At 35.9% G+C, this 21701-nt stretch overlaps 1 long non-coding RNA gene across 1 annotated transcript; it reads right to left on the bottom strand.

Moving 5' to 3' along the window:
• Nucleotides 1–17225: 17225 nt before the first annotated feature.
• LOC127154182 (uncharacterized) lies at nucleotides 17226–20773 on the bottom strand. Its single transcript, XR_007825452.1, has 2 exons — nucleotides 20593–20773; nucleotides 17226–17925 (listed from the first exon to the last, which is right to left on the bottom strand). It is a non-coding gene; the product is annotated as an uncharacterized LOC127154182 (long non-coding RNA).
• Nucleotides 20774–21701: the final 928 nt, after the last annotated feature.

Below are 21701 nucleotides of genomic sequence, written 5' to 3' on the forward strand. Positions count from 1 at the left end.
GAGTACAAGTCTGTTTTTGCCTGGTATTGAGAAATCAACCGCTGTTCTAAAATAATTATGGGTGCTTTAGAAACACGGCTTCATAAGAATTTTGCAACAAACCAGTGGTTCAAAGACCATATTAACCCTTTAACTGTCACCATTCAAAATTCAAAACCATCTCAAAATTCATCCTTTGAAAACCATTTTAAAATCAGACATTGCATTACCATGGAAATTGTACATCAAAATTATATTACAAAATGTTTTCAGTCAAGAATTATAAAAAATTTACTCTGGATAGTGCATTTTCATGTCTATGTTTAAGATAAGGAGTGACAGTTAGAGGTTTAACTTCCTCAAGTCAGGTGATTTTAGCAAATAATGCGGTCATTTCAGACTATGGTGTTTGCTACTTTCCCTTTTGTTATACTAGACAAGCATTCGACATAAATGTGATTTTTGTCAAAAATATATAAATCACAATATATAAAAAATTAAACATTGATTAGTATGTCAAGTTTATAGCCCAAGTTTATGTTGTTACAATGATAGTGAACTCTTGTTTCTCTTTATTTTTCAAGCTGATCCTGAAAGTGATTCACTTTATATTCACTGAAACCTGTTGTAAAAACAGAAAGAATCACAGTAAAAAACAATAAACAATAAGAAAATAGTAATGATAGTTATAAATAATAGTTTAATACTAGGTTCCCCTGCACTTATGTTCTCCTTCGCTACACTTACAATAGGGAAATCACAGGCAGCTCTCTGGGAAAAAAAAATAACCTGCTTTGAAACTTTATTTTTACTGACAAAGAATTGATGTGTGGTAGAGGTGAAATGCAAACTGAGCATGTTTGTTTCGAGTGGTCATTGGTATGGTAATGTTAATTTTGATATGGGAAATGGCACGCAATTTTATAATTTGAGCAACTGACATTTTAAAATAAATAAGTAAAAAAAAAAAATATATATATATCTATTTGATATGAGTGCACTGCTGTGCAGTCCTTATTTGTGAGCCACACTCGTGTTCTTTACGGTCAAAAGTGACACTTACAAATTGTACTTTTTCCCCCAGTAAAATCAACTTAATATATTTTTGAACAATGATATTTTATCATTTTCGCTTTGTATTTTGAGAGAATTTTATGGTACTAATTAAGATGTATGTCACGCTTCAGGCAGGAACTGACGAACAACGACGTAGTGAAACGAACAGTCTTTAATAATCCACAAGGAACAGGAAACACAGGTAACGATAAGGTCTGACAAGGCAAGAGGGAAAACACACGCTATATATACACAGACTGATTACAAACACAGGTGCAGACAATGAGGGAGAAACCAAAACACACAAAGCTGCAGGGGGAAATGATGGGAGAAACCAACTAAAAAGTCCAGGGGTGTGACAATGTATGCAATAATTATGATCAGTTTTTCCTATTGAAAATACTAAAATAATTTTTCAATTAATGCAGTATTCCCAATTAAAATATAGGGGCCAGTTTTACTAAACAGGGCAAATTAGCACGAGAACGCAATTCCAAAACAGCGCCGATGGGAGGGGAAATATCTGCGAGTGATTTACTAACAATGCGCAAATTAGAGAACACAGATGCAACATCTCATTTACATATCAACCAATGCAATATACCAAGCGCAGCGCTAAATGGCATAGTCACAAATAAAGAAATAAAGAAGCCACAATTTAAAAGAACCAGAGGCAAAAAAAATTAAGGTTTGCTAGAAGTTTGCATAGACCTGGTATTGCGTGACTCCTAGTTGAGGGTTCTAAGTCATCTTTTATTTTCTGAAGCAAATTAAAAATAACTTGGGTTGGCAAACAGTATGTTTGATAATGTGTTCTTCTGGAATTCTAAGTAAAATAATACATGTGGGGGAATAAAAATCTTCTCCCTTCTACCATGCACTCTCTGTTCTCTGCGGTGCCTCCTCCTAACAATAACTGTAGCCATTTGAAGCACAAAATAATTTAACCCTTGTGCGGTCCTCGCGTTAGGTACGACACTCATGGTCTTTGGGGTCTTTTTTAACCCCAAGCAACAAAATTTAATTTTGTAACAAATTAATAGTGTTTTCTAAAAAAAAAAAAATAATAATTTTTCTGCTTATTAATGTTTTTACTACATTTGTGCCATTTTTGGAAGATTTATTATGATTTTTTAAATATATATAAATTAATAAATAATTATTAAAAAAAAATAGTTTTTTATACAAAAACAGCTTTTTGTGTAAAATTCACTTTATAAAAGACCCACATTTTAAACTTTCATTCATGGGGATAACATGGACCATTTGACATGGTTTGGTGTAAGATTTTTGCCCATCATTTGGAAAATGCCCGTTTAAAAATAAAAAAATTATCATTTTTACCAGTAGATGGCTGCAGAGCTCCACTATTTACTATGTGCTATTTGACTAATTGAAAGTCATCTTTTTTTCAAGTTTTTCAGTGGGAAAGGAAAGGATGTTATGTGTGGCCAAGTATGGTGACCCATACTCGGAATTTGTGCTCTGCATTGAACCCATCCAAGTGCACACACACAGTAGTGAGTAGTGAACAAACACCCAGAGCAGTAGGCAGCCATATTGCTATCGCTGCGGCACCAGGGGAGCAGTTGGGGACCTTGCTCAAGGGACTCACCTCAGTCGTGGTATTGAGGGTGGAGAGAGCACTGATTATTCACTCCCCCCACCTTCAATCCCTGCCGGATCAGGGACTCGAACCTGCAGCGTTTCAGTTGCAAGCCCGATTCCCTAACCATTAGGCCACATCTTTTTTTTTTTTTTTTTTTTTTTTTTTTTTGTTTTGTTTTGTTTTGTATTGGATTTTTGGATTTTTATCTACATATTATGAAATCACAATTATAAAATATATTTGTCAAAGTACTGGATGAATTGATAAACTTTGAATGGATGAATTTTGAATCAACATTTTGTTGGTTTGATTCTAATCATAATGTAACATTATTGAAAAACTGTTTTTTTTTTTTCAGTACAAAAAATATTAAACTTTGACAAAAAGTAATTTTTATTGTTAGAATTGTGATTTTATTATATGTAGATATCAATCCAACTGAAAAAAACTTGTAAAAAGATATCTTTTAGATATCTTTTAGTCAAATAGCACATAGTAAACAGTGGAGCTCTGTAGCCATCTACTGGTAAAAATGATATTTTTTTTATTTTTAAAAGGGCATTTTACAAATGATGGGCAAAAATCTTACACCAAACCATGTCAAATTATCCATGGTATGAATGAAAGTTAAAAATGTGGGTCTTTTATAAAGTGAATTTTACACAAAAAGCTGTTTTTGTAAAAAAAAAAACTTATAAAAAAATATGTATTTATTAATTTATATAAATTTAAAAATATATAATAAATGCTCCAAAAATGGCACAAATGTAGTAAAAACATTAATAAACAGGAAAAAAAAAAATTGTTTAAAAAAAAACTATTACTTTGTTACAAAATTAAATTTTGTTGCATGGGGACCACGAATGTAACTTTTTTTTAACACTAACATAAAATCAAAATATCACTCCAATTTTTTTTTTTTTTTTTTTTTTTGGATCTAGATAGTGCGGTCTCATGTTGTTTCGACAAAGAGAACATTTTTTAAATATTAAGCGAAAGTCATTTGCGGGTCAAAAGGACCCCGAAGACCGCATGAGGGTTAAGATATGATTTTTTGGGGCGTTAAATAATGTCGCAAATGGCAGTAATTTGATGAGCGCAAATGTTAGTAAAACACATTGTGGGTCAGGCACAAAAATAACTGTGTCCACGCCTTTTCAGTGTTAATTCTTTAATGCACATCTTCAGGAAAAACCTGAAAGTACAATTTTAATGCCAAAAGATGGTTTGCGCTGGCGCAAGCTATTAGTAAAACAGGCCCAGGGCTTTAAAAATCCAATTTTTGAAGGCAGATTAGCACCTCCTTGCTTATTTCTCTAGATTTAAACAATCTTTGAAATATTTGGGATAATGTAAGAGTCAGCAAAATATATAACACTTTTCTAGTGGCTTTTGGATATTTAAAAAAAAAAAAATACAAAAATTCTCAAAGACTACTTTTTGTCAAGGTTTATTATTATTATTATTATTTTTTATTTATTTTTTTTTTTCTGAATGTTGACCTGAAGTGTCAGTTTCTGCATTATTACTTTATTATTTTAAGCATTGAATACCAATAATTTTATTGCCATTTTATTACCACAGAATTTTATTACACAAAATATTACAACTCTATGAAAAAAAGTAACAGGAATGCTTTACCAAAGCATAATCCTTCTGAGCCTGATGTTATTTTAGCGTCTTATTCTGCCTCATTTTGGCTATATGGTTATAGCCATACAAATTCATTTGAGTGTGTATAACTGTGTGTGTAAGTGGATGTGTTTGTTTTGCACTCTTAATGTTTTAGAGTGTAACCCCGTCCTTGCTGTCCGCATTTTACTGCATTGTAGTTGCATTATTATATTTTATTTGACATATTTGCTGAGTTGCAGCAATTTTTTTTTTTTAAATGACCATTTAACATGTTCGAAACATGCCCTCATTTTTTTTTTTTTTTTTTTTGGTGTGTTCACATACCAAGTGCCATAAAAGTCACCAGATTTCATACCATTCTCATGAAGCTATGACTTTTTAAGTTTTTAAAGTGACCAAAGACTGCATGAAGGTTATTAAATTTGATTATTGCCATAGTCTCAGCCTCAGACTGCACGTCCATGGATTAACCATCTGATGCACATTGCACATTGATTGAGAAAGCTCTAATATAATTGCCTGGTTTTACTCAACTTCCAAGAGTAAGGTGAGCCAGGTGGTTTTATTTGTCTGGAAACAAAGTTGTGTTTCCAAGGTACAGGGCTGATACAAGAAGTGCCGTTGGGAAGAAAATAATTACAGGATTTGCATCACATCTTTTAAATACATTCAGAGTTTTCTTTGAAATGGCTTTTCAAACAAATCCACATCCCAAGGGCTTTCTCTGGAAGTGTGTTGCAAAATCACACAGATCTGCCCTGTTTAGATAATTAGGTTCACAACACAAATGTTCTCTGTCAAACCCAAAGTTTGTGACAGCTCATAGTGTAAGTTACCATTGCAATGGACACCTGCATAATCTACTATATGTCTCTAAGACGTCAGACCTCATCCTGTCAGATGTTATATTGACGTCTTTAAAAATGCCCTTAAGATGTTTATGATTTCAAAACATGATAGAATTTAATAGACTCTACTCACCACCAACAGCAATATATAATTTTCTGTGAAAGACCATGCTGATGGTGTTGATCTCCACTTTATAAACTCCAGACTGATTGTTTCGGATGTTGCTGATGACGAGGTCTCGGTCTGATTTTTCAGACGAATGTTTCCCCATCTTGCATCATCAGGGCCATTTAATCCATTAACTTGCTTGAGACCGTGGCTGCTTCCGATGTTTGTTAGTTTACGTTTATTGCATGATTTTACCATCAAAATATCAATTAGTATTCACAAGTAATACGTCAATTTAAAGTTTAGAGGCTTGAGTGTTGTTATTTATGATCGTTATGTCATAGACATGACATAATTTTAATTGAGAGCAAAGTTCTCAACAATACACGCAGCATCAAAACAGGAAGTTCTGAACAGTTTCTGTCCGGTAAAGATGACAGATAAATTCAATTATACAAACATCCACACAGTTTTAACCGCAATAACCCTGAGAGTAAAATATGTTAGGACTTTTTAGTCCAAAAGTGCTGATGTAAGAGGAATATTGATTAATTCTGCCATTTACATAAAATCATATAGAATTCTTTGTCCATTTTGTAGTAAATTATGCACTCCTGTTGAGACGTTAAACCGAGGTCCTGACTCTCTGTGGTCATTAAAAATCCCATGGCACTTACGTAAATAAAAATAAATAAAACTCTGCCCCCAGTGTTCTCTGGCCTTTGTCAATCATGGCCTGATTGGAATAATTCACTGAATTGGCTCTACATTAGAGCGCCTCTCCACCTGTAGCTGGTGTGTGGTGAGCACTGGCGCCGTGTCCATAAAAGTCAGCATCATTTCATGCTGCACACTGGTGGTGGTTGAGGAAGAGATGACTTCTATGATTGTAATTTTGTAAAGTGACCAAATGAAAGCGCTATATAAATGCGATCATTCATCATTCATTCATAAATTATGCACTCCACAGTTGTGTAAGTTGTAAAACACTATACGATGCTTTCCAGAGTCTTACGAAATAAAAATAAATAAATAAATAAATAAAACTCTGCCCCCAGTGTTCTCTGTGCAGAGCTGATTGGATAATAATTGAGAACATTAGAGCGCCGCGACTGTATCATCCAAAGTGCCATAAAAGTCACCAGATTTCATACCATTCCCATGAAGCTATGACTTCTTAAATTTTTAAAGTGACCAAAGACTGCATGAAGGTTATTAAATTTGATTATTGCCATAGTCTCAGCCTCAGACTGCACGTCCATGGATTAACCATCTGATGCACATTGCACATTGATTGAGAAAGCTCTAATATAATTGCCTGGTTTTACTAATCTAAGGGGAGCCAGGTGGTTTTATGTGTCTGGAAACAAAGTTGTGTTTCCAGGTACAGGGCTGATACAAGAAGTGCCGTTGGGAAGAAAATAATTACAGGATTTGCATCACCTTTTTAAATACATTCAAGATTTTTTTGATTTCAAAACTTTTCAAACAAATCCACTCAGGGGTGGTAAAACATCCCAACAGCAATATAGAAGTTTCTTGCAAAACCATCTGCCCTGTTTAGATAAATATGTTCACAACACAAATGTTCTCTGTCAAACCCAAAGATTATGACAGCTCATAGTGTAAATTACCATTGCAATGGACACCTGCATAATCTACTATATGTCTCTAAGACGTCAGACCTTATCCTGTCAGATGTTATATTGACGTCTTTAAAAATGCCCTTAAGATGTTTATGATTTCAAAACATGATATAATTTAATAGACTCTACTCACCACCAACAGCAATATAGAATTTTCTGTGCAAGACCATGCTGATAGTGTTGATGTCCACTTTATAAACTCCCCAGCAAACACAACGTTTTTATAACGTTTTTACAACGTTTCCTTCCAACGTTTTAAAAACGTACTTACCATCTCCAAACTGGTACTTCACATGCTGCCATCAAAATGTTTTCTTTACAGTGTTAAATCTGACTATTGAGCCTATTAAAAGCACTTATTTACATTTCACCTTACCTTGTAGCATTGCTGACCTCGTCGGTTTTATAAGCCTAGGTTAACATATGTAGGCCTAATAATTTATACTACACAAAAATTGTCACTCATCGTATTTATTCACAAAATGTAAAAAGTAATGTGATATGGGTAGTTCACAAAAATAAATAAATAACCCAATAAACAATGCAAATGCATAAATATATATACCAATAAAACAAAATGGTTTCAAATAATATACAGCATATGAAAATTATGCAATGACTGGCAAATTTGAATATGAGTTCAAAGTCCAAGAAATTTCAATGCACATTTCAACGGAAAAAAGCACCATTTCATTTGTAAAATGTATTCAATTTCAGCTAGTTACAAATTATTTTATTGCAGTTATAATAATAATCACATTGCAGTCTTTTTACTCCTTTGCACTAAAACTAATGATTTTATTGTTAGAGATTTATTAGCACAAATTACAGGTATATGGCATCCAATTTAGAACTTGTTCAAATAATATATAATACATACAGTTTATAATGGCTATAGTTGTTCAATTAATAATATTTTATGATACTGGAATACCTGAGATTTTGATAAATGTATGTATGTAGCGATTATTCAATGCTTTAATTGTAGGTTACACTGTTATGCCACTAGGTGGCAGCAAGAGACCGTCTTAATGACTTAGTTAGAAAACCATTCTTTTAGTGCTGATTCATTCAGTTGCTGAATTCTGTGAACCACCAAATTATATGACTCTAGTGCCGAGGGTAGTTTATAAACATTTAAAATATATATATAGCAATTTTATTATAAATTAACCACAAATTAAAAATTAAAATAGTTTTAACTATGGTTATACAAATGGTAATCAATACAGCAAAAAAAAAAAATGGTAGGACTAGAAGGTTGGGTTTAGTAGTAGGTCAGATTAGCTCAATGCAGTGCCTAGTTTCACAAAATTTGATGGGTCACAGAATTCAGTACAACCCCAAAAAGAAACAAGGTTGTAAAGAACTGAATTATCTAAACCAGGGGTTTTCAACTCTGACTCGTGAGTTCCACTTTCCTTTTTTAGCTCCAACCTTCATCAAACACACCTGCTTGTAGCTTTCTATTAGAACATGAAGACAATGATTACCTTGTTCAGGTGTGTTTGATTGGGGTTGCAACTGAATTGTGCAGGAAAGTGGATCACGCAGGCCAGAGTTGAGAACCCCTGTTATAAACTTTGAACAAAACCAAAAAACAATGCTACGTCTAATCTACACTTCATTTTTTAGAGATCAGTGCATTGACCAGGGCTGCTGCCTACCATGTGAAATCCCCTTAACCACTGAAAGAATACTTTAACAAATCAGTTATTGATTATACAGCAAATGTGGGGGGAATTATGCTTCACACTGGTGTACTTAAATATATGCATCATAGAAAACAAGGTTTAACAAATCTCACACCATACAGCATTATGGTCAGTTCACACTGGTTGAGTCAGTGTGTTCCCCCAGTTGGGAGTACGGCAGTGTGAATTGGCTTATAGGTGCTTTGGGAAAAAAAAAAAAAACAGTAAAAATATACATATTTTTTAATGCTTAAGAGCAATTAACATTCATATCTGAAATACGGCACATTCCCTATTCTTGCAATATTCATGTTCATGTTCCTGAGTAATGTCTGCATGCACTAAATTCTGAGAAGAACAAATAATATGCTAGTAGACAGCAATCCATATGAGAAGTCTGGTGTGGAAGGTGGATCTGTGTAACGCCACGCCAGCAGAGGGAGCCCTCACCCACTGACTGATTGTTGCTGCTCCCTCTGCTGCCTCGTTGGTAACTTCCTGGCCATAAAAGGAGGCCTACACCAAACAGGAAACTGCGAAGTATTGTTTTGCTATTGCGGACTCTACCAAGCGTTGTTTCCCTGTTTTCATTGCTCTGTTTTGTATTTGCCACGGTTTTGTTTTATAGTCATAGTTTTTGTCTTTGTTTTTGCCTCAGTTTTGCCTCATTCATTGCCATAGTTTTGTCTTGTTTCATGTCCTTGTTTATTTGTTACTTTTTGGACTGCTCTCTCTGGTTTATGGACTGTGCCTGTTTTTGTGGACTACGATATTGTTTTGCCTTGGATGTAACTGTTTGTTTGGATATCGACCCTGCCTGTCTTGACTACGATCTGTTCAATAAAGCTCGCACATGGATCTTATACGCTTCCCAGAGTCCTCGTTACAGAATACTTTGCCACACAAAGATACAGCTGTTGTTCTCCATGAGTCAAGCCAAGATACTGCTGTTGTTCTTCAAGATACAGCTGTGCCCCACGAGTCAAGCCAAGATACAGCTGTGCCCCAAGATACAGCTGTGCCCCACGAGTCAAGCCAAGTCACAGCTGTACCACGAGTCACAGCTGTGCCCCACGAGTCAAGCCAAGTCACAGCTGTGCCCTACGAGTCAAGCCAAGTCACAGCTGTTCCCCATGAGTCAAGTCACGTTACAGCTGTTGTTCCTGAGTCAAGTCACATTACAGCTGTTATTCCTAAATCAAGCCATGTTGTTCCTGAGTCAAGCCATGTTGTTCCTGAGTCAAGCCATGTTGTTCCTGAGTCAAGTCAAGTTGCAGCTGCGTTTCCTGAGTCAAGTCAAGTTTCCAAGTCCAGTCAGGTCGCGGCTGTTGTTCCAGTGTCAAGTCAGGCTGCAGCAGTTGTTCCAGCATCAAGTCAAGTCAGCTGCTGTGTCAAGGCAGGTCAGTTCTGCTCTTCCCAAGTCAAGTTAAGCTAGCTCCTGTGTCAAGCTGTAGCCCCTCAAGTCAAACAAAGTCACAGCCGAGGTTCCTAAGTCAAGCAAAGTCACTACCAATCTTCACAAGCCAAGCCAAACCACAGTTGATCTCCCTGAGCCAAGCCAAGCTACAGCAGATCTTCATGAGCCAAGTCAAGTTGCTGCTGTTATTCCCGAGCCAAGACAAGCCACAGCTGACCTTCATGAACCAAGTCAAGCTACAGCTGATCTTCATGAGCCAAGTCAAGCCACAGCTGACCTTCACAAGCCAAGTCAAGTCACAGCTGGACTGCACGAGCCAGGTCAAGTCACCGCTGTTCTTCACGAGTCAAGTCAAGTCACGGCAGGCCTCCCTGAGTCAAGTCAAGTCACGGCAGGCCTCCCTGAGTCAAGTCAAGTCACGGCAGACCTCCCTGAATCAAGTCAAGAAACTGCTGTCCTGCCAGAACCTAACCAGGTCCCCTCTGAGCTTCCCAAATCACTTCACATCTCAGCTGACCACCTAGAACCTCCTAAGGAGGTGGCGTCCATTTATGAACTCACTGCCACGTCTGCCCAAGAATCTGCACCCATGCCTCCAGAGGTGTCAGCATATGCTGTAGATCCTCCCACATAAACTCTCTACCTGTCATGCCACGGCCAAGGAAATCGTCAGTGAAAAAAACGCTCTGCTATGGATGTCACTAGTTCCACTTTGGATATCTCTGCTCTTGTCTGCTCTGCCTGCTCTGCCCGCCCTGCAATGGCTCCCTGTTCTGCCTGCCTCACCATGGCTTCCTGTTCTGCCTGCCTCGCCATGGCTCCCTGCTCTACCTGCTCTGCCTGCCCCACCATGGCTTCCTACTCTGCCATTGCTCCACGGCCCAGGTCCTCCAGTGCTTCACGGTCTGCTACTGCTCCACGGCCCAGGTCCTCCGAGGTCCCACTGTCTGCCATTGCTCCACGGCCCAGGTCCTCCGAGGTCCCACTGTCTGCCATTGCTCCACGGCCCAGGTCCTCCAAGGTTCCACTGTCTGCTATTGCTCCATGGCCCAGGTCCTCCAAGGTTATATACTTAATAAATATACTTTAATATATATACTTATATACTTTAATTGATAAAAAACTTAATAAATGGTAATGTATGTTTGAGGTTTTAATTTCTAGTCAGATGGTTCATAGCACCTTGGAGATGCTCTTCAACAGGAGGTCCGCTCCAACTCTACTGCAGTACTGCCATCAGAAAGAAAGAATCTAATGTTAGAAACATAAACAATCTGTCACAGAGCCAACAATATGTAATATACAAGGTCAGCATTATTAGAAATAAACAAACTGGAATATAGGTGAAATGCAGAAAAGAGAACAATATAGAATATTTAATAAGAATAGAATAGAATAAGAATAGAATATTTCAAGCTAGTAATGCTCATACAGTATCACATTACAGTTTGTTTGGAAGTCAAATCCTTCTTACATAATACATAACTTACTGACGCTCCTGAAATCACAGTACAATTTTTATCAATATTTTTTTAGCGTGATCAAAACGTGTTTAAAATTATTTGAGCTTATTTTCACCTCCATGTAAGTGACGTCACCGATTAACAGTACAGCCCATACATTTAGGTTAAATATTTTACTTCCGTTCATCCAGTGACAAATTGCCAGCAATATTTACAAAACTAAAAAAAAAAAAAAAAAAAAAAAAAACTGTCATCTACACATAATATGTGATTAAAAGCGAAAACTTTATGAAATAAGAACTCAAACTCTACAGTTAGCCTACATCTTATAGTTAGCCTAACGGTTGAGATGCTAACGGACTTTTCCCGAAGACACTAAACCATTTCTATAAAGTAAATATTCAACAGAAACGTGTCTATTACATGTGAGAAAGTGTTAGGAACCGTTGTATGTATTATCTTTGTCTTATTTGGACAAAACTTACCGTAAAGCAGTGTGACAGACGGAGACTCGCCGCTTGTCAGTTAAGCTGCTTCCCCGTTTGCATGGTAACTCTCTCTCCGCTCCAGTTTAAATGCAACTCGAATGTTCAAAGCGCGTGCCCGTTTAAAATGTAGCGTTTACATTTACATACATGAACTACAATTTACAGATGTCAGAATGACAGATAAAATGTCCTGAAACGTGATAACGTATTGTGTAAGTGGATAGTGTAGGCCTAATGTAGGTAATCAAACTGTAAGTGGAATGAGAATATAAAAGCATATTAGCAGAGAATGTAAAACAATTTTTGAAGTCAGTTTATGACAGGTTATAATATAATATAATAATAGCTTTAGAAATTTTATTTATTTACTTATTTAACTACCTAATGAAAAACATACCAGAAATTGTAAACATAGTGTAGAATAAGTAGGCTATCTATCAAAACACATTAAAAACAAACATCACGTACAAAGGGAGTTTTGGCACGGTTACATACTGTCATGACGTTTGTAAAAAATAAATATTTTTTTAACCAACCAGTCATTTCTGTTCATGTGTTAATACCTCTCTCCCACCTTTCCTTTGTTTACACCACAGACTGGTTTACACACTGAGCTGTTAGCTCGTGATATATGAATATACGGTATTATTAAATGAGCAAAGACAACTCAAAGTAAGGATTCACATATTACTTTTAAGTCCTTTTGATATTGCTCAGGCTATCTGTTACTCAGTCACTGAATTGCGTTAATGTTAAAATATCACTGTTATTTTACTGATATTTTTACACAAACAGAACAGTTTTACAAGGTTATATTTGGGTACTTTTATGACGTTTTTAAAACGTTTTATTCCAACATGCATATTACGTTATTTTAACACCTGAATAAAACGTCCCCTGAAAGTTGTAGTTTGGTCTGGTTTCATTTTCGTAGTAGACGAACGTGATTTAAATGAGCAAATACAACTGAAAGTAAGGATTCACATATTACTTTTAAAACCTTTTAAATACTTTTGAAGTACTTTTAAGAACGTAGTTTTTGCAAGGTTGTATTTTGGGTACTTTTATGACGTTTTTAAAACGTTTTATTCCAACGTGCATATTACGTTATTTTAACACCTGAATAAAACGTCCCCCGAAAGTTGTAGTTTAAAGAAAACATTCCAGGTTGGTATTTTTACAATGTTCCTAAAACGTTTTATTTTGGTTACATTTTTTTTTTTTTTTTTTTTTAAAAAACGTTTTTAAAACGTTTTAGGAACGTTGTACTACGACATTACCTAATTGCAACCAAAATACAACATTGTGAAAAGTTGTAAAAACGTTTTGTGTTTGCTGGGATCTTGCTCCGCCCCCAACACTACGATTGTCTGAACCAATGAGCTTTAAGCTGTGTCGTCATCCAGGCGTTTCCCATCGTGCTTTTAGTCAGCGCAGTCGGTGGAGAGCTACTGCTCCCGACTGCTCAATCCGACACAGCCGCCTCGCGATCGCGAGAGTTTTTTGACACACGTCAGCATGACATCAGAGCAAGGCGGATGTAACTCGGACACATTTCTAACCGTCATGCATCTTGCGGTGATCACTGGTGATTGATTCCGTGCAGAATTTGGGTATCTCAAATGAGTCTATAGATAAGTGAAGTTGGATTTAAATCTTATGTGGCGCCTCATAAATGATGTCAGCGTTGTGCATGCGCTCCAGTCTTCCACAAACCAGCTTTTGTTTACGGGAACAAATGAAGCAAAGTTTCTTTGCTTTAGCAAAAGAAAACTAGTATCCATTTGGCTTATATCAAAATCCTACAACATTTTTCTTTACAAATCCTCATTTTGTATGTCTAATTCATGACTGTTGTTTTGTTTTGATCTCTCCATGGCACGTTCACCACTTCTGAGCGGCACATGCGCAATGCCGACGTCATGTCATCCGCCTGGAGCTTCTTCCGTATACGACCAATAGGTGCAAGCTAGATTAATGTGATTATTAAGTTTTAAATATGGATATTTTTTCTTACAAAACTGCCTCGATTCGCTACAGGAGGCCTTTATTCACCCGCTGGAGCGGCACTTTTTAACCCTTTCACTGGTGAGTTTAAAATATTCTATCGGACCCCCCAGAGTGAGTTTTGTTTAGGCGACCGTTATTTTAGAACGTTCACTTTATTGTTTCCATGGCGACGCGTCATGATTGACACCGCAGCCACTATAGCGCTGTATGACAGACGTATCGCTTTTATTTCGTTTTTCCTTTTTTATTCAAAATATTCACACACTTGCTTACCATGTTTTCAACTATCTGATATTCCGGTTCACGAATACGTGTAAGTGAGTGTATTTTGCCGTTTTAAAACCTTTATAAATGATCTGGATCGTGATCTATGACGTGTGATGGGCGCCGCCATGTTTGTTCGCGCTGCCGTTCAGAGGGTCCTGTCAGCCGGATTTACAGCACGTAAATTCACCAGTTTCTCCCGAAATACATGCAAGTAAGTAGCTGGTGAAGTGGGAAAGGAATGGAGCAGTGGCGATTTCTTTAAGACTGCAAGGGAAGCTCAGCTTCCCCTATAATGTCACAAAATTAATGGTCAAATTATGTACTATTGTATTAACATTTTATTGACTAAAAATGCGTTAGAAAACGTTCATCTCAAAGACGAGTTCGTTCAGAATCAGTTAGATATAGCAGGTCGGCTGACTTGATTTTCTTCTCATACATTCCCGTAGCCTCACAGTGCATTTCCCCGTTGAAGCCCAGCGTCCATTGACTTCAATGGGGCTGCTTTGAACGTTTTTTTTCAGTGCTTTGAAACTAGACGGTCATTGGATAAACGCTGCGATTATGTCCCGCCCACGGACGCTCAGCGTCTCTGGGGGTGAATGAGGAGCAAATGAGGAGTGGGCTGGCCTGGACTCCGAGCTTCTGCATGATGATTGGAGGGTCTGTCGAAAGATTGCATCTCCTTTTGACTGACAGCGATTTTGTACTATACGGAATCGCTGAAGCTATTCGCGCTCAGTCCCATCGTGGATTTCTCAAGTTCAGTCGAAATAAAACTGCTGCAACTTATTTCTTTATAATTGCTTGGCGAAATTGCTTGATTTTCATCATACATTTCACACAATTATACACCACATTCTTTGTTTACTTTTACAGAGTTTAATATTTTTTTTAGATCGTTCATTCATTCATTCATGTTAATATTTAATGTAGTAATCAATATATATATATAGATTACTACATTAAATATTAACATGGAGGATGACTATAAATTAATATATATATATATATATATATATATATATATATAGTAATCTTGAAAAATTTTAACATAACATAATGAAACCTTATATTTCTATTAAAATACTTTAGAAATAAATAAATAAATAAATCTCCATAATAACCTTATTTAAATTGCAAAATATTTATACTATATAGTAGCATCTGACTAAAAGAAAAAATACATCATATTTTGCATAATAAAACTAAAGCTTTTTTTTTTACGATTGTTTGCATTGTGACTTACTTATGACAATAAGGCACATTCTTGTGAATAAATAAATAGACAATTTTACGATGTAGGCCGAAAATGAGCTTCCCCTATTTGACAGACCAGTAGCCGCCACTGGAATGGAGTGAATTATATCATTACTTACATTATGTGTATCTGATATAAATCAAACACGTCGGCAAATTATACTTGAATGGATTGTTATTGCTGCTTCCATAGACATCCGTGTGCATTTTACAAACTCTAAATGTATTGTTTTACTAGTAATTATGTGTATTTAAATTCCTGAAACCTAAAATAAACGTTAAGTCGTTGAAAACACTGCTCAATTGTGATTATATGACAAGCGCAGCGCGCATCTCTCTCTGGCTCAGCGCCAGACAACGCGCGAAAACACAGTTTGAATTTGGCAGTTGCGTGACGTCACCGAACGTTCGAAATCCCATATGTGGGACCGTACCGCTCAAAGGGTTAATATGGATGGATGCATCAGATGATTTGTGTAAATATTTGTGAAATCATTTGATTATTATTATTATTATTATTATTATTATTATTATTATTATTATTATTATTATTTTGTATTTGCCTATATCCACTATACAATATGATGTGAGAGGACATAAAACATAAGGACGTAAAACATATGCATACATTGTAAATCAATGTAAATCAATTTTATCAAACACATTTATAAGTTATATTTAATACCCCCTGAAAGAAAACAGCTTAATCCAGCCAAATGTGGCTTGCTAGTTTTAACTGGTAACCAAAATGAGTTCCACTGGTCTTGTTTATGCTTTTAGTGGCTAGAAGTGTAGGCCTATATCACTTCCAAATAAGGCCAGCATATTCAGGCTCTTCTCTATGGAAATAGATGCTGTCAAACTGCTCTACAGGATGTTGCTTCTGTGTGAAACAAGCAGTGACAAAAGAGCAAGAGAATGTCTAACATGTCTGACATAGGATATTGCATCATACTGTATTTTTTTTTTCCTAAATGGCAGGTGTTTTTTAAATTATATAAGTTTAGTTTTCTAAATTAAATAGTTAAATAGTTTCTAAAATAAAACTATTAAAACATCAGGATGCTGATACTTGAGCATCTACTGAAAAAAAAAACATATGCATGCGCTGCTGCAATATTAATTTATTAGTGTTATTTATTCATTTAACCTACCTACTTATATTTTGCTAAAATTATTTGATTTCGTAAATGTTCATGTTTATCGACTGCAATGCACATTAAATACCACATACTGCCAAATATGTTCAAAATGTTTGTTGTGAGCTGTTATTCCATTATACATATTTAATGCTTCCTGTGCTAAATGTCTTGACTTATTTCCACAGTCTGCTTAGTTGCTCTTCCATACTTAATGTCATAATAAAAGTACTATGAACATAAAAGACATTCAATAAGAGAAACAGGCAGTAATATCTTGATGAATTTGCAACAAATATCTGTCTTTTATTCATTTGCAGATGCTATTGCATCTGAAACATGAAGTTTATTTTTCTGCGTGACTATCTGTTTGTTTGGTTTCCTTTTGACTGATACTGATCTTCACATATGACCTCAAAATTTGGTCTTTTCATTAAGTAATGAGAAACTTATGCAAACATGGAATGTGTAGCATGCTTTTCAGTGAATTGAAATGATCTTGGCATGATCGATAAAATCAAATCAAGTACATCTCTGAGAGTCATATACTGAATTGTGTAAATCCATGAATATGCATCTAACTTCAACACAAACATACAACAAAATTATGGGCAAAACAACCTTTTATTTTCATTAAACATATGCACAACGAAAGCTGTGATGCATTTTATGTTAGGATCATTGTAAAAAGGCAAAAGCTGAATGAATGAAATGTTCAGACAGAAAGATCATCTGTAACTTGTGTAAGCACAGAGTGTCACATTTAACATTGGATTATTCATGCAACTTTACAACAGTAATTTTACACATTCACAGCTGATTCATTTAAAAAAAAATGTGGTGTCTATATTCTTACAAGGTTTTCATTAAGTCAATCATTTAAAAATATTTAAGCATAAAAAAGCAATGCAACAGTGCAACAGCATAAAACATAAAACAACAGGGCTAAAATATAAGTTGATGACTAGACAATCATTTTTTATGACACTAGACACTTCTTTATCAAGACAGTGGCATAATACAGTGAAATAAAATCTTCTTTAGCCATATCAAAACACTTGTTTGCACGTGGGTAAAATTTACCCACATGGCGGTTTTAGGTATACAGCAACCTCTGGCAATTCTAGTGCTAATTATGGCAAAACAAATGAAATTCGTACTTACTAGGTTCACATCTCAAAAGCACACATGGGTTGACTTCAAACACTGTTAATGTGTATACTGTTATAGTGACTATAAACTACTGCTGTTGGTATAGGTGCCAGTTTCATAGCATGCTCTCAGTTGTTGGCGCAGCATTAGAATCTGTGAGAAAATAAGGAAATAAGGATGTCAAGAGGATGTCAATCTTGCATTGAAAAGCATTTTTTTTTATTATTATTATGGTATAATAGTGTTTAATGAATTAATCAATGAAGCCAAATTAACATTGACATGCTGAGTGTTATCAACACAGAGTCAGGAGTCTGTATGTGATGACTACACTGTGAGTTTTAACATGAAGCTTTTGGTCAGTTGTCCTCTTAAACATTGTAAGAGAACCAAGAGTGTCTCTGAATTAAATTCTTTAATGTTACAAGGTTAATATCTGAATGAAGGCCAGTGTATCAGTAGGGTTGGGTATTGTTTGGGGTTTTTTCGATACCGGTGCCAAATCGATACTTTTAAAACGGTACCGGTGCCAAAACGGTGCCTGAACCGATACTTTGAAAAAAGCCACAAAGTGGTGGATGACACAAAAATATATTTTTATTGGACAAAAAAGTTCTTTAAATTGAACAATGTATTAAAAGTAAAAAAAAAAAGAAGTAGTACTATACATTATTAAGTCAATGCAAAACGCAACAACAATAAAACCTAAGCCACCTAACCCAACTACAATAATTTAACAGCTTAAAATTTCAGAAATTCTTTTGCAGAAATATGACTATATGTGATGAGATCTGGGAAAACCCGTCGGATGTAGCGGTGGGACGTTTTCAGGAAATTCGTTTTTCATTAAATTATTATTCTATAACATCTTGTCTACCATCTCTGAAAATATCTCTTCGAAATTGACTTGTTTAGTGCAGAAAAATAGAAATTTATTGCAGCAAGCAGAAATGACTGTCTTTCTCCTATGTTAAGAACGCGCTGCAGAGGTGCTTTCCCAAACAGTTAACCTATCAAAATAAACCACATAACATATTTAGTAAAGGCGTATCAGTTCACATTCTCCACCAGTCCTGTGTAAAGCACGGCAAGCAAATTTATTTATTTATTTATTTATTTACTTACTTACTTACTTACTTACTTACTTTAATATCGTGAGATGGCGGAGCACAACAACGCCGTCTAAAGTACTGCAGCTGCTCACGTAACCGATCTTACTCGTCTCAGTCTTCTCAGTTTTGGTGATGTCAGTGCCCTAAATGATGTTGCGGGCTATTTCACATCCAGAGATGAAGGATCGGATGATGAAGTTACTAAAGAGGAGTCGTCCGATGACCGTCTGTTTTATCACAGTGCGCGAACAGTTGCGCTGCGCTCGCTTTTACTACAAAGTAGGCTGCATTATTTACTAAACATAAAATGGGTGATCAACGGAAAACAAACGTTAGTCTGTTTGTCTAATGATGCAGTAGCGCTCCTAACTTGACAGACAGCTCTCGTTAAACCCGTAAAGTGAAAGTGAAAGCCGTCTCACTTTAAAGCCGTTTTTCTCAAAATCCCATTCCTGAAAATCATCGCAATCAGCCAACCTAAGATAGCCATAACGTAGGTTATGTAAAAAATAAAAGTTTTGGAAAGGGGCCTGAACGCAGCTTTCATATGGTGTTAAAACCTAAAAAAGGTAAAATTTCACCATGTGTTGGGTTTTCCTAGATCGCATCACATATTTGCCGTCTCTGGCAAAATACGACACCTCTCCAGCTGATGTCTGCAAACTGTCAAACACGGTGCATCCCTCTGCTTTCAACTTTATTCCACATACCATCAAATGTTTCATGAGGTTTGACGCGTTTTCCCCTTCACACGCAACTGCTGTAAAACATTTGCTGCACGTCGCAGTGTCTGAATCATTTCTCGTGAAATATAGCCACACTTTAGAATGTTTAGTTTTTGGCATTTTAAGTTCGACGCGTTTAATGTAGCTCGCTAAGCTAACGGCAAACCACCTGCTGCAGTCAGAGCAAGTGTAACGATAGTTGCAGCATTCACGCGCTTCTCGGATGCATTTCCAGACGATTTGTGCTTTTAATTCGAAATGTGAAAATGGATAGTAACTACAAAGATGTCTTGGATTTCTATCATCAAAGCTTTCCGACTTTCCCGAGTTTTCTCATTCAGTAAAAAAATGTTCTGATCATTCCGACACCCCATGAATGCAGTATTTAAATTTAACTAGCGATCATGCATGTTGATGAATCAATGCTTCTACATCCGTGTCATAGCACCAGAAGACAAATATTTCAATCGACAGTTCAGGCATTTAAGTGGCACCGAAATTCGCGTTCTGATTCGGTCCGGTACATACCGGTCACATGGGTACCGGTGCCGTATTGGCACCGGGTTTCGGTACCCAACCCTATGTATCAGAGATACAAAGAGATATTTGTGATGATGTTTGTGATGAAGCTGAAAAAAACAGATAAAATGCAGACTCTGTCTTTATATGTGTACTGAAGTTGCTATAATTACGTCTGAATTAACAATTAACAATTAATTATATCACACAACTTATCTTCTATTGTAAATATTTGATAGATTTTTACAGGCAAGAGCAATTTACACAGGAAGAACCATCTGACTGACATGTCAAGCACCCAGGAATGTTTTTTGCTTTGTTTTTATGTATCATTTAGGGGAAACATTATCCAAAAAGGGTTCTCAGATACTTGTCAAATAGTTCAGTGTCTAACAATCTTTTGTTATTCTTTAAACACTAAAAACTGAAACATTTTTCATTACAACTTTGCATGAAATACTTACACCTTTGCCTTGGTTGCTTATACTTCTTGTAGCAAAAAAACTGCTACAATCCAAACCACCAGACTTACACCAGCACCACATAACCCTGATCCAGCACCTGATGAAGAGGGATCTGTAAAAGTAAAGAGAGACAGTCATTAGTGTGAATGTATGTGAGTGTCTTCTCTGAGCAATATTGTATTTGTTTATATACATGTCATGTGACAATTAACAGATATCAGAGAACCATGGACATGCAAATGTGTTGTTAAATTATTGAAATATTAACTTAAAATCCATGGGATTTTAAATATTGTAATCAAATAAGTTTAACTGACAAACAATTTTATGAATTACTGCCTCAGGCAGTTGACTTTTTGAAAAATCCATTTTCAATAATATGGCTCGTTTGTTATGGCTACAAGTTGTCAGAACTATTAGCAAACCTCCAATCTCACCACATTCATATCTCAGGCCTAATAGCTGGGGTGCATCCCAGTTCAAATTTTCATGCTTTTCCTACACTAACTTCCCTCCTTCATGTCGACTCAGATGTATGTCATTAATTACCTGTGAAACCTGTAAGAACCTGTGAAATAAGTTTAAATGGAACACCCCACTTGGAATCCACTATGAAGCTATGAAATTTATATTAATTTTCTACCTTATGAATTTGTTTTATGCACTGTTCTGTAAGCTTTAGGCTGATTGTGAAAACTTAAAAATTCTAAAAAAGAAAGCAAGGTATACACCATTCAAACACCACCAGGGTGAGTGGGTGAACCAAATTTGGATGAACCAAGGGCATAGAATTTAGTAGGGATGCTAAGGACATGTCCCTACCAATATCCAGCAACTACAAAATTGTCCCTAACATTATTTTTGATCAAACAATTAAATACATATAGGCCTGTATGTTGTAATTTAAGACACATTTGAAATATGGCATACCACTGATATGACCTAAGAATTTAAAGTAAATATGTTAGAAAACTGCATGCTTTCAAGAACGCATATTTATACATGGGCGGAGTAAGGCCCGGACAGAACGCATTTTTTGCATTGAGAGGTGGCTTTTTTTATTGTTTTATATTGGCAGTGAGCATTTTGCATGCTGTTTATGTGCCCTG

The sequence above is a fragment of the Labeo rohita genome, chromosome 22 (assembly GCF_022985175.1).
Source record: "Labeo rohita strain BAU-BD-2019 chromosome 22, IGBB_LRoh.1.0, whole genome shotgun sequence".
NCBI lineage: Eukaryota > Metazoa > Chordata > Actinopteri > Cypriniformes > Cyprinidae > Labeo > Labeo rohita.